This window comes from Dioscorea cayenensis, chromosome 14, assembly GCF_009730915.1.
Source record: "Dioscorea cayenensis subsp. rotundata cultivar TDr96_F1 chromosome 14, TDr96_F1_v2_PseudoChromosome.rev07_lg8_w22 25.fasta, whole genome shotgun sequence".
Taxonomy (NCBI): Eukaryota; Viridiplantae; Streptophyta; class Magnoliopsida; order Dioscoreales; family Dioscoreaceae; genus Dioscorea; species Dioscorea cayenensis.
The window spans coordinates 8,996,477-9,015,232 of record NC_052484.1 but is presented as its reverse complement, the minus strand read 5'-3'; the positions used below and the strand labels follow the sequence as shown (position 1 = coordinate 9,015,232).

General features: G+C 30.0%; 1 non-coding gene across 1 annotated transcript; it reads right to left on the bottom strand.

Annotated features, from left to right (window-relative positions):
* Positions 1-16,859: 16,859 nt before the first annotated feature.
* TRNAP-CGG lies at positions 16,860-16,931 on the bottom strand. Its single transcript has one exon. It is a non-coding gene; the product is annotated as a tRNA-Pro (tRNA).
* Between the last annotated feature and the right edge of the window lie 1,825 nt (positions 16,932-18,756).

The following is an 18,756-nucleotide window of genomic DNA, read 5'->3' as shown; positions in this document are numbered from 1 at the left end:
TACAACTTTTTAATTTGTACAACATAACCAAATTAAAAATTGCAACATCTATTCACAATCCAATCAAAAAAATTGGAAATAAAAAATTATATTTGATAAAAAATTATTAAATAATGTATTTTAAAAGTTAAAAAATATAATTATGCCCTGATAATTTTACAAATTATAAAAAAAAGTAAGTGGTGACTTTTGTGAATTTTTTTTTCCTAAACAACAAAAGATCATACAAAAATTATTATAGTAATTTTATAGTTTTTAATTCAATACTTTTGTAAATCAAACAGAATACAACACAATTTTTTTTGTGATGCCCATTAAATATTAAACAAAGAATAATACAAACATTTGTGCTGTACTCAGCTACTTGTAATGTGCTATACCTATGTGCAAATCAAACGGACCCTCGATATATAGAAAAATCCCAGAGTTAACGGAATCACTTTTTATTGGGTTAGGCTAGGAATTTACATTTCAAATGGGATGGGAAATTGCAAAAGTAGATTATTTGAAGTAATGAAACTTGATGGGAATAGTCTTTATAAAACCTCATATCATTTTGTTGAAATTACTTGAGAATCAAGAAATAGGTGCCAATGATAGGGTTTTGTAGCTCACTACAACAAATTGTATTTTTAGCGATAACAAAAGTTATCACTAAAAGTAGTAATTTTTGTCACAATTAGTAATAGTAGAAAATTTTAGAAGCCATCATCTCTCGTTACAAATACATCTGATACTAATACAAGAGTGACCATTTTAGACAAATGGCCACAATTATTCTATAATCTTGTGACCAATTTAACGACACTAACAAATTTAGTATTTATGGTAAAGCGATGTGGCTACAATAATCTTATTTATTTATGTCAATTTTGTTGACACAAAATTTTTTTAAGGTTGCAAACATAAGAAAAATGCTAAATAGTGACGAATAAGCTGTCACAATAATCATTTTTATTGTGCCAATACTGTTGACACAAAAAAAAAACACAATAGTGAAGAATAAGCGGTTATAATTGTGCATTTTATTGCGATAAGATTGTTAACACTTAAATAATTGAAAATAGTGGCAAAACTTTGTTGTCAATAGTAATATTTTTATTGGTGACCAATATTTCGTCACTAATGTTACTTAGAGATATTGTCACGTGTTTATTATTGCCACAAATAAAATTATTAATTTTACAATAACGTTGTCACTAATATAACAAGTGTTGCCATGAATAAAATTATTTGTGATAAGTACAAAGTTATATTTTAGATAGTTTTGTCGCAAAAGACAAATTTTTAGTAACAAAAATATTGTCATACAAGCAAATAAAAGCATTTAATATTATATTAAATAAATAATTAAATATTACCAAAATATTCAAAATTCTAATTTCGAATATATAAAATTAGAAATTTTAATAACCAAAGTATAATTATTAAATAATCCTTTAAAAAAATTACAAAATTATCCTAAATTTGGAGATGAAGAACTTTGCTATGCGTTTGAATTTTTTTTTTTTTTCTTTTCAGGCTTTCAGGCTTCTGGTAGAATTTGACTCTTTTGTTGAGACTTAAATGTTATTATCTTTTCTTGATGCTCATTCTGTATATTAGGGGAAAAAAAATAAGAATCTAATGAACTAATTTTTAAAATTTAAAAAATCTAATTTAATTATGACTTTCATACAATTGTTTCTTCCAAATTGAAAATAAACAAATTCCATGTTGCATTTGGCTTTTGCTGTTTTCAATAGATAAAAGATTATAAAAAAAAAAAAAAAAAAAAAAAAAGAGAAATCACATAATCAAAATCTAAACAACATATTCCTATTATGAACATAAAATTGAAAATGTGGAAAAAGAAAATACTAACAAACAACCATCATTGAAAAAAATTCAATAAACCTTACTTTGAAAATTAAAAAAGATAAAGCAAACAACAATTATCTCTTATCCATCGCATAAATTAAGCAAAAAATTTAAGAAAAGGAAAAGAAGCAAATCTTGTGACCATCAATAACATGTATCTCTACATCTAGAGATAGTTGAGTCATTTTGGTTCTTCGAATTGAATGAAGCCAAACCGTTGCCACTGCTCTCCATAGGCACATATATAATTACTTAAGACTTTACCATCTTCATTTATTCTTTTTTTATATATTAAGTTCATTGAGGATATATATCTTTAATTTTTTTTAAAATTATATCATCTAGATTTTGTTATTTGAGATTTGGTAAATCTCTATTTAATTTTAATTTTAATTTTAAAATTTTTTCTCTAATACTATATATCCCAAGCCTTAAAATATAAAGTTTGAGGATTGGGTAAACAATAGCAACTTGTAAAACAATAAATTTGGAGAATATCTTTTTCATCAATTTTATCTCATATTTTTACAAATATTTTTTAAATTTGAATAGTTTATCTTTTAAAATGAGTTTATATATATATAAATACATATCGAATTTGGTCCCTGAAATGTGTTAAACATACCTTTCTTATTGGTTTTTAGAGGGTTTTGGTTTGTGCTCTAAACGAGCAGGGCCTTTAAGACCATTGTGTTAATCTCGTTTTTTGTGACAACATTTAGTAGACATTAAATAGTTAAATCTCTTATGACAAAAAATGTGATAAAAAAAAAAATGATCAGTGGCAAAGAACAATTTCGTCACAACAAATGAAAATATTGTTCGTTAATTGTGTGAGATCCTAAACTGTCATAATTACAATAGTTTTAGTGACAAAAGAATTAGCACAGTTAACTCAAATAATAGTGTTAATCAATTTTTTATACAAAAAACTTCATATTTGTGACAAAATGATAGATAGTTATAGAAAAAAAGAGGTTACTAAATGTCTTAATTCTTGTAGTACAAGCATAATCTATTTAATTTATTACAACTAGATTGGAGAAACCCAAACCTATAGTTTTACTGTTTTTTAATTATTTTTTTTTTGTTGTTTTTGATATTTTAATATGAAAAATAGTTGTTTATTTGTAAATGACTAATGAATATATATGTGTGTGTATATATTTGGAATATTCTTGTTCGCAATGTAGATATTGGGCTACACCAATGCAATGATGATTTAGGGCATGGTTGCTTTTAAATGTTTGAATAGGTTAATATTTTTGCTTAATAGAATAAATTTTTTTAGTATCTAATAGGGTTTTTTGAAGTATTTATAGATAATAATTTTGTTTTATAACATTATGTTAAATTTTTTTCTATAATTACTTAGAAGATCTAATAAATTTTAAGAAAAAAAACTATACATAACCTACGAGGTTGGGTAGGAAAAATAAAATTTTTAATATTTTATTACAAATATAATTTTACAACTATATATATTAATTTACAAAAGACTATATATGTTAATTTATATTTTTATGGCGACATTCACTAGACATTACGTGTTTGAATTTTTTTTATATCCAAAATTGTCAACATAATAGATAAGATGTATAATTGTGATGGATACTAAATTGTCACAATTAAAATTGTAATAGTGACAAAATAATTAGATATCACAACTAGTTCAAACTATAGTGTCAACTAACTTTTTAAACATAAAAAACCTAATAACATGGTTAAGAAATTTAATTTTTGTGACAATATTTAGTAGGCATGAAATGGTTAATTTTTTTTGTAACAAAACTATTGTAATAAAAAATATATGTTGAGTGACGGAGAATATGTTTATCACAATAAATGAAAATTATAGTGAAGGTAATATTTCTTGTCACAATTATACATCATTCTCATCAAAAAAATTTTTGACACCAAATCTTATATGCTTTTATTGCCGAACATTGGCCACAAGAAAATTTTTGCCATTGTTAATATATTAATAGTGACAATTTAATTGTGACATATACTAAATTATCACAGTTATTACTATAATAGTAACAAAAACATAAATTATCACAATTAATTTAAATAATAGTGCCCGTTAACTTTTTTGACACAAAAAACGCAATATTTGTGTCAAAATAATAAGGTGACAAATAAAAGTTGTCACTAAAAATCTTAACTCTAGTAGTGCATCCATTGCAACTAGAATAAAAAAACATGGAGTTTGATGAAACAACATTTGCAATAGCAAAAGCATCTTCAGGAGCACATTATTCACTAAAGAACAATGTTGAGGATGAGAGATTTGAAATTGAATAATGTATAACTTAATTTTTTGTGCTTGTGATTATATTAATTCACTTTGTGGTGTATATTTGCTTATTCAATTTGTGTTATATATTCACAAACATGTAGTTAAGATGTTGATATTACTTAATTGTTTAGAATGTTGTCGAGTAATTTCAATCATAAGAAGATCATACAATCTTCTCTATATTATATGTAATTTGGCTAGGTATCCATTAATAGAATTTGGACTAATACAACACAATATTAATTTTTCAAAATCAAAATTTGATAATAAAAAAAAATCAAAACATAACTAAATATTAATAAGAAATATTAAAATATGATTAAATAGATGTTTTATGTTTGGGAATTGAGAGAAGATTAAATACCACTTCATTTAGTATAGTTATGAATGTTAACTTTCCACAAATTAACTAATTAATTAATTGAGTTATAAATTAAAAAATTAATAACAAAATTTAAAAAAAATTAAATTCTCAAACATTATAACTTGATTTTGCATAGATTTTAAATAACAATTTTTTTACTGAGCAAATATTATAGGGTAAATTATTTAAACGGTCACCGAACTTCAGGGGTACTCTTATTGGAGTCCCTAAACTTTAAAAAATTTCAATTGAGTACCCAAACTTAAAAATCACTACTATTTGAGACACCGACATTCACGCTCTTTACGACAATCCGACAAGTCATGTCACATCTAACGGTTTATGACATATTATCATGCCACATGGCAGACTCCTTTTTTCTCTTTCCTTTTTCCCACCAAGGACCCTTTTCCTTCTTTTTTCCCTCCTCATGAGTTTCGACACCATTCTAGGAACCCTAGTCACTCGAGATCTTCCTTCTTTAGAAAATCAATCATTCAATCCCTTTTCCCTTCTCTGTCTGTGAGAACTCTAAGCCCTCGAAGAATTTTGCCTTAGTGAGTTACTTCCTTGTCCTAAGCTATATATGACAACAAATGAACAAGATCAGGCCGATGCCCCTTCTCCTCCCTTTCTATTTTCTTTTCCCCTCATCTAATATATATACCATGTTTCGATTTGTAAAATTTCTTTCCTTTATTTTGTGGTCGAGTTTGAGTTATGAATTTGGTTTTGTCTATGGTTTTTGGAATGGATGTGGATTGAGAAGTGTTTGGGGTAAGAAAGATGGATTTCATCATGGTTTATTGTCCTAAGGTGTAGCTTTAGTTTGTAGTAGATATTTCAATCCTATCTAAAATATAAGATTAAAAGTTCATATGCATAGCTTCTCTATGTTAAGAAAAAAAGAACATATAATAGATATGTTTAAAGTTCTTTCCAAGATAAATGTAAGTTTTCTAAGATTGATTGGGGATTGAATGAACTTGAATTAATTTACATAAAGTAGAAACAATTTATTGATGCCAATGGATCAAATATCATACTTTTTGGGAAATAAGAAGGTTGCAATTATTGTTAATGGGATTTTTGCCAATATTTCACATTCATTTGTAAATTATTGTTGAACATATGATGCTAATCTTATATTTGTTTACCTATAAAATACTCCAATTGCAATCTAAAACATCAATTATCTAATTAGCATAATTTAGTCTATAGAATAATGCTTTATTTTCTATCAATCTTTAAATTTCTATAGAATCATATTTGAGTTTCTATAAATGAGTTGAATTAGTTTCTTTTGACCCCCAATAATTAGTCCTGGTTAAGATAGTTGTATCTTATTGTCATTGGAGTGCAAATGAACATTATGCCTGTAATAGTCCTGCACTTTGGTGTCAATAAATTATATTTGAGAAGTTAGACTTTTAAAATTATCTTAATGAACTGTACTGAAAAGATGGAATCCAAAAATTATATCAATGAATTATACTTGAAAGCTTGGAAACTCGAACTTTCTAGCTTGGACTGTAATATAATTTGATTTTCCAAAATTGTGTATTGTGTAAAAACCATTCACTAGCTATCAATGGAAAGACTATGTCAATGAAATGTACTTGAAAGCCCAATTGGACTTTTCATCAAAACATTTACATTGCATTTAAGAAGAGCTAGGGGAATTAGGTAGCTTTCAACACCACAAGTGTGCATGCAAATCCAAAGGTAGCCTCCAACATCACAAGTCTGCATGAGGTTTAATGTGTTTTTCCCCTAAAGTCTTGTAACTTGTGATATGCACAAAAAAAAAATTGCAATTTATGTTTTGTAGGAGTCCACCCAACAATGACAAAATGAAATTGTAAGTGGAGGACAAAAAGAGGATACAACTGTAGAGGTGAGAATCGTTTCAAATGTATCTAAGAACAATATTGTATATAGATCCATTACTCACTTCTTCACTCCTAATGAGTAATTGAATTTCAGGATGCAAGATCTAGTGGGAGAATTGGAATGTTAAGAAATTGCTCACTAAATGTGATAGTGGAATTTTTTTTTTTTTATTATTTCTCTTGCAACTAACTTGTGGGATGTGAAAAAAATAATTTGTAAGCCTAAGGTTCTAATCTAGCAAAAGCAGGTTGAAGATGTAGGAAAAAAGTGGATGTGGGCACAACTGAAATGGTAAAACTCGCCCATTGGAACTCTAAATTTGTTATGTTTTGTAATACAATAACTTATTCTTACATAGGGACCTAATCCAACTGCTACAAATTCGACAACAACCCATCTACCTAGATTTACTCTTAGGTGGATGCCTGATGTGAGTTAGTTGGCCTTGAACCTCTATTTTTCTCTTAATGATTTTCTGACATGGCTTGTGAATGCTATGCAGTATTCCAATTAAGTTATTTACTCATAGAGAGCTCTGCCACAAGAGTTGCTAAAACAAACCCACACGAGGTATCAAGGAGACAAGCAAGTAGGCAAGTGGAATCAAGGTACATGGGAGAAAGAACCAAGCTACAAATGTGGCACAAAAATAAAAAAAACTATCTTAGTATGGGGGCAATTCTCAAGAACATTATAGAAGGTGTGAGGGAATAGGATGAAAATGCTATTAAGGAGGTTGCGTACACTATGTAGATATTTTGTAGAGTTAAATGTAATTTTTGTTTATGTGCAATTTTTGTTGAACGTGGAATAGTTGGATGGTTCATTTTTTGTGCAAATGATTCAGTTGTCATGTAGTTCTATGAATTTCAATATTTTCCATCAAATGGCAGTTGTTAAGATGAGTTAAGACACTATTTATTTTTGTTCAATATGAAGATGTGGTTACAACAAATTGTATTCTTAATCGAATAGCAAGATCTGCTTTTCAATGCTTATAATTATAAATGAATCCATTACATATACAATACTGTTGGGTTTTAGAACTTCTAGAATTCCAATTACTTGCATTTACAACAATTTGAAGATGTGACTTACAACTTTTACACTTACATTTCTGTAGCATAATAATGCTTATTATATATATATATATATATATTATATGAAGATGTGATTTACAACAAACTGCATTCTTAATCAAATAACAAGATTTTGTGTACGATATATATATCTATATATATACATCAATCGACTGAAATAAAATTATATTTTAACATAAAAACAATCAAATAATATGCTTGTCCCATTTAAAGGAAACTAGGTTAAATAAAGGTAATTAACATTGGTGGCAAATCCAAAACTCTCATATAATAAAATTACAACCACTCAAATGGCTTGAAAATTAGCTTCCTAACTGATTTCCCTTCCTATTAAAAAGAAAAAGGAAAAACACTAATTGAAACCCTAATTAATGGCCAGGGAGAGAATCATGGATAAACTAAACCTCTGTTGGGACCTCTTTGGCTTGACAGTATCATCATAAGAGTGTTCATTGATAAACGCCTAAATGTGTATATTCTATACATATATTTATTGTACTATTTATGTATTAATAGATGTATCGATGCCCTTTTTGTAGTTTAATTGGTCTTATTCATGTTACAGGCCTCAAGGATGCCTAGGTGAGCTTGACAACGCAAATGAGAAAGAAATTGACACCGAAATTGACATTTTTGAGCATGATACTGTAGCAGCACTGTAGTATGAAGGAGTTAGGAAATGACAAAGTCTCAGATTTTGTTGACTGGTTTTCTGATGGCCGTGAAGATGCCTGTAAATCGTCTAAAGAATGTGCAGTTTACTGTATCTATTTTTTTACTGTAGCATTTTATTGTGGCACTTTACGTAATTTTTGGCAGAAATCCCGAGGCTCTTACAGGTTCCTTAACGCCCATGAACTAGGCTGTGAAGCTAACTCAAGAAAGACTTTAAAAGAAGTTTTTAGGGCTTTTTGAGGGCATCTTCTTCTTGGGCCTTTTGGGCCACCACCCCACCCTTCTTAGAGGTGATTTCTTGTGATCCACTGCGCAAACTTTACCAAGAGGAAGACAAACATTGGAGGAGGAGATCAGTGGAAGATCCAAGGCATCAAAGCGTCGTTTGAGGAGAAATCTCGGGAAACCTTTAAGATCTTCACCATCCAAGGGGATCTAAAGCTAGAGGGAGTAGTTCTTGCTTCTTTTCAGGTTTATTTGTTCCTTGGAATTGTGTGAGTATTCCTCTTTCATGAGGAACTAACTTATTTTTGGTTTAGACATAATGAACTCTAGGGTTGTTTGTTTATAATTTGGATGATCATCTTTATTGATGTATTGTTGGATGTTGTATTTCTTTAATAGAATCTTGTAGTTTGTGGTGCAAGCTTTGTGTTCATTGATGTGTTGGATTGCATGATAACTCTGTGGTTCAACTTCTAAGTTGTACTTGATTGCGTGGCCATCGCCTTTATACTAGGCACACTTAGCTTGGAAGTGATTTATGTATAAATATGGCATGACTATCGGGTATTTCACCCTCCAAACATTAGGGTTAGTCTTAGTTTGAGTATAGATCCTAATTAGAGATTTCCCTAAGCGTAATGCAATCAAAGGAGGATTTGGGCGGAAGTAATTCCGATCAAATACTTGTATGGGATTAGCGGTTAATCGCCGTGACCATCGGGGTTGACCTACTTTAGGAGTCCCTTGACCCAAACTACCATCTCAACATATCACCCTAAGTTTAGGACTTAATGACTACCCTAGGGGGATTCATTGTCCAAATCACCTCTTCCTGTGTTTGGTTCTCCCTTGATTGCCAATTGTATATAATAGCAGTTCGGATTTCATTTTAGTTATTTCTTTCTCTTTTTGTAATTATTGTTCATCTTTTGAAGCGTTAGGCTAGGAAATAGATGAAAGGGAAGTAATACTAGCTCCTTGGCCCCATGGAATATGACCCCTATGTCACACAATGCTTTATCCTCTGGCGATTAGGGTATTACTTGACGACCCCATACACTTGCTGGATTTAATCATTCATCATCAACAGACAAACAATGCTTTATCCTCTGGCGATTAGGGTTCCTAGAAAGGAATTGGAGCTCATGAGATGGAAAAAGAGGGAAAATGGTTCTTAAAGCGAATTAATTATATAATAAAAAAAGTTTGTCACGTGGCATGATAATGTGTTATAGATCGTGAGACATGTCATCATAGGCCAATTGTTGTTAATGGTGTGAGTGCCAGTGACTTTAAAATTTGGATATCAAATTAAAATTTAAGTTCATTTACTCAAATAAAAATACCTAAAAATTAGATAACCATCTAATTAATTTACCCAATATTATAATATCGTGTTTGTTATGATTTTAACTTAAAAAAATTAGCTTCCCATTAATCAATTTTTTTTTGGAATATTTGTAATGACTCTTTTAAAGATATTTGTGATTGAAAAATACCAAATGATACGTTGCAAGCAAAATATATATTGAAAGGTTTATCGGCAATTCTAATTTTATCAGGTTGTACATGTAATAAACCTTTTTGTTATTTTAAACATCCATAGAGAGATAAAGGCTGTTATCATTTAGCAATTTGATTTTTTTTAAATAATTAAACGATAAGCAAAATATATATTGAAAAGTTAATTGGCAATTCTAATTTTATCAGGTTGTACATGCAATAAAATTTTTTGTTATTTTAAACTTACATAGGGAGAAAATTAAAAATAGAAGACTAGAAATAATAAAAATAATAATAATAAAATACAAAAAAAATCAAATTGCTAACTGAAAACAATCAAAACAAAGTTAAAAAATAATAATAAATGATAAAACAAAATAAAAATAAAAATGTTATTATTATTTATTATTATTATTATTTTTAACAAAAAATATTATTTTCAGAAGAGATTAAACTCAAGGGAAAAATAGAAGAAATAAAAAAAAAAAAGAAAAGGAAAAGGATTCGTTCTCTGACTTATGGGTTGATGTGGCAAAGCGACAAAGAATAGGTGAACTTGGATGATAATAAGGCTAAAGCATATATTGTACCTTAGTTTAACTACAAAACCTTGCTAATGCAGTGGCTACCTCTTCTTTCCAAAGGGTAGGAATTTGCCAAAGCTGCCAAACTTTTTAATAAATTGAAGCTTGGGTCATGAAGAGCTTTACCAGTTCTGGCTTTCTCTTTTGATTTAGTTATGGTCTTCTTTCAAGCTTGTTTTTGTCTTTTTGTTCTTGTACTTTCTTTTTTCTTTCAAGAAATTAGCCCAAGGGGGTTCTTTACTTCAAAAATAAAAGCTGTGAAACTTTTCAGTATTGTTTTTATATAAATAATATAACATATGTCATAATAGAACCCAATGCCCTAATGGAACCCGAATCCCAATTTAATTTAAATTCTAATATATCCTAATCATAGATATATTTAGAATTTAAATTTAAATTTCCTAATCTTAATCTTAATTGATAATTTGGTTGTCTTTGACTAGAATACAAATCCCGAGACAAATAACAAAAAAAAATTACAAAATTGCCCTTGAGAACATATCTCGAAGCAAAATGCAAATTACAAGATTGCCTTTGAGAACACTTATCTCGAGGCAATCTCAAATCTTAGGATAGCCCAAATACACATCCCGAGGCAATCCTAAATTTCATGTAGCCTGAGAACAGATCTCGAGGCAACCTGAGAAAATGCGAATCTTGGGGCTCCCAAACACATATCCCAAGGCAGATTGAATTTGATTAAATTTTGAAATTTTAATTAAAATTTAAAATTTTGATTTTATCCTCTCTCGAGATTTTATTAATTAAATTTTAAAAAAAATCAAATTTTAATTTTAAATTTTGATTTTATCCTATCCTTTGACTTGGTTCATTATGGGCTATGATTTCACGGAGGTTGGGTTATGATTTCCCGGAGAGGTTTGGTGGTAAAGATAAGAGCAAATGAGTCCTCTAAAAGAAAGGAGGAGGCCGAACCCAGAGGGGAGAGACCGAGAAGAAAAAAGAGAAAGGAAAGAGACAAGAGAAAAAAAAAAGGAGGAAGCTTGGGGGGACCGGAGGCCAGAAAAAATTAAAAAAAAAAAAGAAGAGGAGAAGATTTGAAAAAAAAAATGAAGAAAAAAAGGAAAAAAATCACCGTCATGGTTGAGTGGCTGAGATAATGCCGCCAATCATGCTGGATGCTGTCTCCACCAACACTATCGCCGCCCACCAACACTGTCGCTACTGCTGCTAATGACCGCTGTCGCCGCCATCGTTGATGCTTAAGTGGCTGAGATAATGCCGCCAAGCTAGCTTAATTCTTTCGCGGACGTTGTTGCCACCGTCATCGCCAAAACCCCTGTTGCTGTCACCGCCGAAGATGGTAGTAACAACTTTTTTTCCATAAAAAAAGGAGCAAAGGAAGGACTGGCCAAAGAGAAAAAAACAAAGGAGATTTAAAAAAAAGAATGAAGAAAAAAAAAAGAAAAAAAATCAGGGAGAAGAATTAAAAAAAGTTCAGAAAAAATCAAAAAAAGAAAAAAAGGAAGACCAGAAGAAGGGATGGGTTAGAGGAAAAAATAAGATTTTTTTATATAAAAAAAGCAAAAAAAAAAGTCTTCTCCTCTCTCAACTCCTCGGACGTCGAGCTTGTTAAGTTTATAAGCCGCTGAGGTGGTTTGTTCCAACATGGTCCCCATTTTCCTCGAGCAAGCTCAGCCCTGTCCGTCTTCGATTGCATCGTCATTGGCTTCTCCACTGTAGGCGCTCTCGCCGAACGTGGAGCACTAGCTGTTCCCTCCCAATGAGGATGTTATCATCATCGGCGCTCATGCTCTGTTCGATAACCGATAGGCAGTAATCACATAGCTGTTCTCTGACCAAACCATGATTGAGAATCAATGAAGCTCCATGCTGAAGCAGATGAATGGCAGTGAAGTTCCCAGCAGTCCGTTCAAGTCGAAGCTCAGCATTTTGGATAACAAGATGAACAAGATGGATAGATCCGAGATCTATCACCCAGTGGTGCTGCCAGAGCCCATCGTTTCTTCATTGTTGGATGATGATCCAGAGATTTCTTTCACTCCTTCGGTGGGTGCGGAGATAAATATCAGAAGGATGAACAATACAGTGTTTACGCATGAAGCCTTTGTAATGATGCAAGAGGCGCCGACAACGGTGCCGGTGAGATGATGATGCACATGTCTCTGCTGCCGCCAAAGACAATGACGCCGGAGAGTGTGAAGAATGCCGCCGGTCCGCATTCAAGCCAATTAAAAAAAAAACCATTTTTTTTTAGGGAAACCAGAGCAACCAAGGATGATGACTTCTTGTGGCATTTCACAGTCCATTCCTATTGGTGTATTGGCTTGAGCACTTGCAAACGCATGCAAACCCTGACATGTAATGAACGATGAAACTTATTTTCCAATAGCTTTGAGGTGCATTAAGTTGTATGATAATGCATGGAGAAATCTGTAAATCATAGTGATTATGTGGATTTAAAGTCATGCATGCCATGGACCTACGAATAGCAGTCTGAGCATTTGCCTTGCTTTTGAAGCCTTATTTTGTGGCCTATATCTGTGTCAAAATTCTACACAAGGTTATCTTCTGTCATCTATAAAAAATATAATAATAATAATAATAATAATAATAATAATAATAATAATAATACAATAAATAAATAAATAAAATCGAGTGTGATGAGTGAGAATGATATGTTTGAAAGCAAAGGGATGCAAATAACCATTGCTTGTGCATTCATACTCACATTAAAAAAATGTGCAAATTAATGGATGGTGGATAGTTGAGAAGGTGAAAGCTAGGCTTTAAAAAAGGCAGTGGTGGAAGCTGAGCTCACCTTTGACAGAATGCTATAGGCAGGCATCATGCTAGGTGTTCGGACTTACACCGCACTTGTCAACAGTTATTCAAAGATGGGAAAGGTTGTTGACTCTTGATATCTGTTTGATGAGATGGTCCATTGTGATATTCGACGAAGTTCCCATACTTATTGTGCTCTTATTAATGGACTGGTAAAGACTAACATGTTTAGAATGACTGTCAAATATCTACACACAATGCTCATTAACCAATTCTTTAAGAAAGGCTATGCTTTAGACTGGATCTAATTGCATTGATGGTGAGGAACCAGGTTGAACCTAGTCTTTTCACATTGCAGCTGTGATTAGTAATATATGCAAGAATGTCTCATGGCATAAAAAAAAAAAAAGGAACTTTCTTTAGCTGTAAAATTGGAGGAAAGCAAAGTGCTTACTTTTTTTAAAGTTATCATGAAATACTATTATGCCATGAAAGCTGTTTATATTCAGATTGTTTAATCTGATTTTTAGCATGAAGTTCTTTTGGGTTATTAACATGAAATGTTAAAAGACCCACTCTAATCCAAATATAAGATTAAAAAAAAATGCAGTGATGATTTTTGGATTAGAAAAAAGCATGCATAAAAATAATAATAATAATAATAATAAAATATAAAAAAAATCAAAGAGTAGGATAGGAATGCATGCATATGAAAGTGAATGGATATGGTTAAATGGAGAAAAATCATCACAATGCAAAATAAATAATAATAAAATAAATAAATAATGAAGCATGGTACGTAGAAGGTTCCATGAATGTAGCTAAGGGAATTGCTTTTCTCCATACACCCGCTGATCTGCATTCAAGGCATTAATCCCCCTCTATATGATATAGAAGCATGCAATGAAAACAAAAAAAAAATGAGAATGATGAAAAGCATGCATGATGTGCATTAAAACATAAAATAAAGGAAATGGGCTCACCATAAGAGACACACATGCAAATAAAAATTGATGAAGAATAAAAAATTAAAAAATAATAATAATAAGGGCCGGGCCCACCATTAGTAAATGATGAATATGGGTCCAAGGTATATATATAAACAAATATATATATATATATATATATATATATATATATATTCACGTGCTCCTGCATGCATGTATAGAAAAAAAAAAAGAATGAAAAAAAAAATGAAAATGATGTAATGGTATATATGCATACTATATGGTTTATTAAAAAATGAGGCCCACAACACAAGGGATACATATGGAGTTCTCAAAACGAGAAGAATATATACATGCATGCTCACACATCTAAAAGCCAGGATCACCATGCATATGGGCAAAAAAAAAAAAATTATTATATGCATGCACATGTGCATGAGATAAAAATTGAGAAGCATGCATACACATGTGATAAAAAATAAATAAATAACTAATAAAAAATGAAATAATGTACATACTATATACTCACATGTCCTCTAAAATAAATAAATAGAACCCACTATGATAAATGTGGATTAAAATAAATAAATAAATAAATCTAGAAATGATATGCAAACAAACGGATAGTAGAGAAAATATGCACTGCTAATCCCAAAGTAACGACAAGGATGCTTATCTTGAGGTGGTGACTAAATTTGTCTCAAGGCAGCAGTAAAATATATATATATATATATATATATATATATATATATATATATTTTAAGGCAGCAGCAAAGCATGCTACGCGGTGATAAGGCATAGGCAGTGGTGACTTATTCATTTCGAGATGACGACAAAAGTTAAAAACATATATGTATAAATTTTAAGGCGGTTATGAGATATTTCAAGATGGCAATCAGGCATGCAATGCAATGATGACGCACATGCAGCGATATATCATGATATACATAATCAAAACCAAAACAATCAAGTCAAGACTCAAGATATGAAAAGAGTCAATATTTAAAAATCCATTAAAAAATCAACAATTGAACCCAATGATCTCAGCACATCAAAAGTCAAAGACCCAAAGAGCTTCACAAGTCAATATTTGAAAATCATATAAACCGACAATTGAACTCAATGGTCCCAGGACATCAAAAGTCGAAGACCCAAAGAGCTTCACAGGTCAATATTAAAAAATCCATATAAATCGACAATTAAACTCAATGGTATCAAGTCATCAAAAGTCAAAGACCCAAAGAGTTCCACAAGTCAATGTTTGAAAAATCTTATAAATCGATAATTGAGCTCAGTGGTCTCAGGACATCAAAAGTCGAAGCCCAAAGAGCTTCACAAGTCAATATTTAAAAATTCATATAAATCGGCAATTGAACTCAAAAGTCTGAAGACATTATAAGTCAAAGGCCCAAAGAGTTTCACAAGTCAAGAAGGAATGCCTTACAAGCATAAAAGCCGAAGCTTATGAAAAAAATCAAAGCCAAGTCTATGGTTTATCAACATAAAGAAGTCATAACTTGATATTCAAATCAAACTCAAGACACAAATCAAATCTAAAATACAAGACGCCCAAGACACAAATTTGGATACAAGTCCATAAGTCAAGATGATTGTCAAGATGATTTCAAATTTCTTGTATTTTCAATGAAATCCATGAATTCATATTTATTGAAATGAATGAAAATTGATTGTCACAATTTGTTTCCTTCTTCATACTTATTGTCTTAATCGGAGGTTCCTGTGACAATGTTCATGGTAATTAACATTAGGGGCTTGCCCCTAGTGGAATTCATGAACCCACAATCCCTTGAAGTCACCAAAATATTAAAATTTGATTTGTGGTCCATGCTTTTTAACTGGTCTAACCCTAATCAAAGGCCATGTGAAAAAAAAGGAGCCCACAAGTATACTATGACCTTCATTAAGTGTAGAATTTGGAAGCAATCACCTAAATGATCCACATATATATCTATGACATATCATTTGAAAACATAAATTAATTGTCCAAAACGTCTTATAAATAACAATACCACGGTTTGAACTTTTAATTTATGTTTTCAAATGATATGTCATAAGTATATATGTGGATCATTTAGGTGATTGCTTCCAAATTTTACACTTTAAAGGTCATAGTATGCTAAAAAGTTTGGCAACTTTTTTTTTTTCAAGTAAAGAACCTCTCGGGGATGATTTATTGAAAGAAAAAATAAAGTAGAAGAACAAAAAGATAAAAACAAGGAAAGAAGACCATAACTAATTAAAAAACGAAATCCAGAAATGGTAAAGTTATTCACGACCCAAGGTACAATTTATTCAAAAGTTTGGCAGTTTTGGTAACTTCCTGCCCTTTGGAAAGAAGAGGTAGCAACTACATTGACAAGGTTTTCAGCTAAACTAAGGTATAATATATGCTTCAGCCTCATTATCATCGAAGTTCACTGGTTTTTTTTTGCTTTGGCCCACCAACCCACAAGTCAAACAATGAATCCTTTACCCTTTTTTTTAAATTCTTTTATATTTCCTTTGAGTTCAATCTCTTCTAATATTAAGATTTTTTTGTAAAAAAAATTAATTAAACGATGGTACATATGAAGATTAATTTATCAATAAATAAAACAGTTAATCAAGCCTTAATTGGGGGTGTTGCGAGAATCGAACTCGCGACCTCTCGCACCCGAAGCGAGAATCATACCACTAGACCAAACACCCACAATTGTGAATGAATTGTAATTAATATATAAAAATAAACTATTTAATTTTTTGCCCCACATCTACTTTTTATTTTTGTTTTTCTTTGGACAAGCTTGCAAATTTAAACTACGAGTTTCTCTTCAAAAGTTTATCCATATACTATCCAATGTAATAATTTTATTAAATATGATATTTTTAAAAGAATTAGAAGCATCCTTATAATATCCAACTTTCAAAGGTAATTGGATAATACATCAAATTTTGGATAATATCCAACTTTCAAAGGTAATTGGATAATACATTAAAAGCATCCTTATATGATATCCAATGCAGTAATTTTGGCACCTAGCTACTTTCAAAGGTAATTGGATAATACATCATAATTTACAATTAATTTTGTTTAGGTGCCAAAATTTAATTGTCACCTTGAGTGTTGTGAGGATAAATTTTGAAATAGAAAGATAGTTCAGAAAAGTTTTTAATGATAGAGAGGGAATAACACAGGCTAATTTGAGTTAGGAGCTCCATTAGATTTGTTTATGATAAATTTTTAAATATTTATTGTAATTTAATTTTAACGGGGTAACTATGCCAAAATTTTATATTTATCCTTATAAAATACTATTAGAAGAATTATTTTTGATTATTGTGCTGATATAAATTATTTAATTTTATAAGAAATTATTTATTTATTTAATCATTTATTTTAGAAAATAATTCACTGTTAATATAAATTGTATTTTTTAATATAGAAGTAGATGAAATAAAAAATAAAATATTTGATCTATTTGATACTGTTTTTGGTTATATTTTTTTAGAACAAATTTCTAAAATTGACTTCTAGAATAAGTTTTGGAATTAAAAAAAAAACTTTGCTTGAGTAAATGTATTTTCAAAACATATCTAAAATAAAAAAGTCATTTGAAAAAGTTTTTAAAAATATATTTTTAAAACAAAACACAAAAATTTGTTTAACTTAGTTGTTTTATGAAATTGATATTACTATATGTTTTTATAATAATTTAATAATAATATGACTAAAATGAAATTATATAATAATATATTTTATAAATTATGAACCAATATAAATAAAATTTAAAATGACATTATAGTGTATGTATTTAATGTTTAGAATTATTGTAATGTAGTCACATCCAGTTTGTAATATAATTATGATCGGTTGCCGACATTGCCTTAAAGGCATGTATAGAGGCATTAATTTTGGAATTGAAAATCGAATTTTTGATACACCAAAACAATATTCGATTATCATCTCAAAGAAGAATGTCTAAAATTAAAAGCTCTCTTTGTAATTTTTTTTTATCAACTTTTTTGTCGGTATTCTTAGATATGCTATCTTTGACTGTTAAGGTTGTAAAAACCTCTAGAGTAAGGATATCCAAAGTCTATAAGCAGGGGAGGAGCCAGAAATTCTAAGGAAAGGGCAAGGTTGTCAGACCCGGCCCGGGCAATGACCCGGCTAAGCCCAGGGGTCAATGGGTTCGACTGGATCGAACCAGGGTTGAACCGGGGTCAATAATTAAATATAAAAAATATTATAATAATTAATAATGAGCAAATATAATATTAAACCCATAATTATATTATAAAAAACTACTCAAATTTGATATTTAAATTGATAAATGACCTTATATACAGCAGAGTTTCTAATTATGTCATTTATTTTTACATTTTTTAAATATTTAAAAATTTAATATATTAATATATAATTATCGAACTTCTCTCGGTGTTATTTATTTATTTATTTATTTATTGGTTGATTTTGTTAAAATAAATAAGAAATTTAATTCACTAACTCTTATATCTCAATTGAGTTTTTATT